The following is a 4,406-nucleotide window of genomic DNA, read 5'->3' as shown; positions in this document are numbered from 1 at the left end:
TAAAGTGGGTCCCTTGTAGACAGCATATATATGGGTCTTGTTTTTGTATCCATTCAGCAAGCCTGTGTCTTTTGATTGGAGCATTTAATCCATTCACGTTTAAGGTAATTATCGATATGTATGTTCCTATGAACATTTTCTTAATTGTTTTGGGTTTGTTTTGGTAGGTCCTTTTCTTCTCTTGTGTTTCCCACTTAGAGAAGTTCCTTTAGCATTTGTTGTAGAGCTGGTTTGGTGGTGCTGAATTCTCTTAGGTTTTGCTTGTCTGTAAAGCTTTTGATTTCTCCAGCAAATCTAAATGAGATCCTTGCTGGGTAGAGTAATCTTGGTTGTAGGTTCTTCCCTTTCATCACTTTAAGTATATCATGCCACTCCCTTCTGACTTGTAGAGTTTCTGCTGAGAAATCAGCTGTTAACCTTATGGGAGTTCCCTTGTATGTTATTTGTCGTTTTTCCCTTGCTGCTTTCAATAATTTTTCTTTGTCTTTAATTTTTGCCATTTTGATTACTATGTAATCAGTGTGTTTCTCCTTGGGTTTATCCTGTATGGGACTCTCTGCGCTTCCTGGACTTTGGTGGATATTCCCTTTCCCATGTTAGGGAAGTTTTTGACTATAGTCTCTTCAGATATTTTCTTGAGTCCTTTCTCTCTCTCTTCTCCTTCTGGGACCCCTATAATGCGAATGTTGTTGCATTTAATGTTGTCCCAGAGGTCTCTTAGGCTGTCTTCATTTCTTTTCATTCTTTTTTCTTTAGTCTGTTCCACAGCAGTGAATTCCACCATTCTGTCTTCCAGGTCACTTATCCGTTCTTCTGCCTCAGTTATTCTGCTATTGATTACTTCTAGTGTAGTTTTCATTTCAATTATTGTATTGGTCATCTCTGTTTGTTTGTTCTTTAATTCTTCTAGGTCTTTATTAATCATTTCTTGCATCTTCTCAATCTTTGCCTCCATTATTATTCTGAGGTCCTGGATCATCTTCACTCTCATTATTCTGAATTCTTCTTCTGGAAGTTTGCCTATCTCCACTTCACTTAGTTGTTTTTCTGGGGTTTTTTCTTGTTCCTTCATTTGGTATATAGCCCTCTGCCTTTTCATCTTGTCTATCTTTCTGTAAATGTGGTTTCTGTTCCACAGGCTGCAAGACTGTAGTTTTTCTTGCTTCTGCTCTCTGCCCTCTGGTAGTTGAGTCTATCTAAGAGGCTTGATAGGAGGCTCTGGAGGTGGGTAGAGCTGACTGTTGCTGTGTTAGTCAGAGCTCCGTAAAACTTTAATCCACTTGACTGTTGATGGGTGGGGCTGGGTTCTCTCCCTGTTGGTTGTTTTGCCTGAGGCAACCCAAAATGGAGCCTACCTGGGCTCTTTGGTGGGGCTAATGGCAGACTCTGTGAGGGCTCACGCCAAGGAGTACTTCCCAGAACCTCCGCTGCCTGTGTCCTTGTCCCCACAGTGAAACAGAGCCAGCCCCCACCTCTGCAGGAGACCCTCCAACACTAGCAGGTAGGTCTGGTTCAGTCTCCCCCAGGGTCAGTGCTCCTTCCCCCGGGTCCCGATGCACACACTATTCCATGTGCGCCCTCCAGGAGTGGGGTCTCTTTTTCCCCCAGTCCTGTCGAAGTCCTGCAATCAATTCCCACTAGGCTTCAAAGTCTGATTCTCCATGAATTCCTCCTCCCGTTGCCGGACCCCCAGGTTGGGAAGCCTGACGTGGGGCTCAGAACCTTCACTCCAGTGGGTGGACTTCTGTGGTATAAGTGTTCGCCAGTCTGTGAGTCACCCACCCAGCACTTTAGGGGATTTGATTTTACTCTGATTGCACCCCTCCTACCATCTCACTGTCCTTGGACGTGGAGTATCCTCCTTGGTGAAGTCCAGTGTCTTCCTGTTGATGATTGTCCAGCAGCCAGTTGTGATTTTGGTGCTCTTGCAAGAGGGAGTGAGAGCATGTCCTTCTATTCCACCATCTTGGTTAATCCTCTCTACCCCGGTGTTATTTTAAAGTCTTTATTTATATATTTTTGTGTATGGTGTAAGATAATGGTCCCACTGCATTCCACTGCATGTTGATATCAAACTGAATAACTGGAAAACTGTCCCAGCACCACTTGTCAAAAAGACTATCTTTTTCCCACTGTGTATTCATGGCACTTGCATCAAATATTACTTGACTGTATATGTGTGAGTGTTTTCTTAGGCTCCCTATTCTATTCCGTTGGTCCAAATATCTGTTTTTATTTCAGTAACATACTCTTTTGATTACTATAGCTTTGTAGTATAGTTTCAAATCAGGAAATATGATGTCTCTAGCTTTGTTCTTCTTTTTCAAGATTGTTTTGGCTATTCTAGGTCCCTTGAGATTCCATATGAATTTTAAGATGGGTTTTTCTTTTTCTGCAAAAAAAGACATTGGGATTTAGATACAGATAACAATAAACTTATAGATCACTGTATTAAAGTCTTAATAATATTGTCTTCTGGACATACAGATGGCCAATAGCCATATGAAAAGATGCTCACCATCGCTAATTATTAGAGAAATGCAAATCAAAACTACAATGAGGTACCACCTCACACCAGTCAAAATTGCTATCATAAAAAGTTTACAAATAACATGCTGGAGAGGATGTAGAGAAAAGGGAACCTTCCTTCACTGTTAGTGTGAATGTAAATTGGTGCAGCCACTATGGAAATCAGGAGGTTCCTCAAAAAACTGAAAAAAACAGAGTTGCCATGTGATCCAGCAATGCTACTCTTGGGCATATATCCAGACAAAACTATAATTTGAAAAGATATATGCACCCCTATGCTTATAGTAGCACTATTTACAATAGCCAAGACATGGAAACAACCTAAACGTCCATTGACAGATGAATGGATACAGAAGATGTGGCATACACACACACACACACACACACACACACACACACACACACACAATGGATCATTACTCTGCCATAAAAAAGAATGAAATAATGTCATTTGCAGCTACATGGATGGACATAGACATTGTCATACTAAGTGAATTAACTCAGAAAGCAAAATACAAATACCATATGATATCACTTATATGTGAAATCTAAAATATGACAAAAGTGAATTTATCTATGAAACAGAAACAGACTCACCAGATATAGAGAACGGACTTGTGGTAGCCAAGGGGGAGGGGGAGGGGGAAGCATGGATTGGAAGTTTGGGGTTAGCAGATACAGACTTCCATATATAGAATGGATAAACAACAAGGACCTACTGTATAGTACAGGGAACTATATTCAATACCCTCTAATAAACCATAATGGAAATATGAAAAATAATATATATACATATACATATAACTGAATCACCTTGCTGTACAGTAGAAATTAACAGCATTGTAAATCAACTATACTTCAATAAAATAAATTTTTAAAAATTATCTTCCAATCCATGAATGTAGGATGTTTCATTTATTTATGTTTTCTTTAATTTCTTTCAGCAATATTTGGTAGTTTTAGAATACAAGTCTTTCATTTCCTCAGTTAGTTCCTCAGTATTTTATTCTTTTAGATGCTATTGTAAATGAAATTGTTTTCATAATTTTTTTTCAGATTGTTCATTATTTGTGTAGAGAAATAAAACTGATTTTTGCATATTGATTTCTCTCCTGCTACTTTCCTCAATTTAGTTCCAGCAGGGTTTTTTTTGTGTGAAATATTTGGGGTTTTCTACATATAGGACCATTTTATCCACAAACAGAAAAAATTTTATTTCTTCCTTTCCAATTTGTATGTCTTTTATTTATTTTTCTTGCCTAATTTCTCTGACTTGAACTTCCTGTACTATGTTGAACAGTGGTGAAAATAATCATCCTTGCCTTGTTCCTAATCTTAGTGAAAAAGATTTCAGTCTTTCATCATTGAGTATGATCTTGGCTATGTGTTTTCCCTCATATGGCTTTTATTATGTTCAGATAGTTTCTTTCTAAGTCTATTTTGTTCAGTGTTTTTTTTTTTTATCATGAAAGGGTGTTTAATTTTGTCAAATGCTTTTTCTGTATCAATTGTGATTATGCTGTTTTCCCTTCATTCTGTTAATGTGATGTATTACACTGATTTTTGTATATTAAATCATTCTTCAATTCCAGGGATAAATCTCACTTGGTCATGGTGTATAATCCTTTTAATATGCTGCCGAATTTGGTTGGTCATATTGTTTAGGACTTTGCTTCAACATTCATAAGGGATATTGATCTATAGTTTTTGTTTTGTTTTGTTTTTTTGTTGTTGTTTCTTTTTAGTGAATCTGTCTGTTTTAGATATCAGAGTTAATGCTGACCTCATAAAATGAGCTATAAAATGTTTCCTCCCCTCAGTTTTCTGGAAAAGTTTGAGAAAGACTGGTATTAGTTTTTCTTTAAATGTTTGATAGA

The sequence above is a fragment of the Balaenoptera borealis genome (genome assembly GCF_965194805.1).
Source record: "Balaenoptera borealis genome assembly, chromosome: X".
NCBI lineage: Eukaryota > Metazoa > Chordata > Mammalia > Artiodactyla > Balaenopteridae > Balaenoptera > Balaenoptera borealis.
This window is presented reverse-complemented; position numbering follows the sequence as displayed.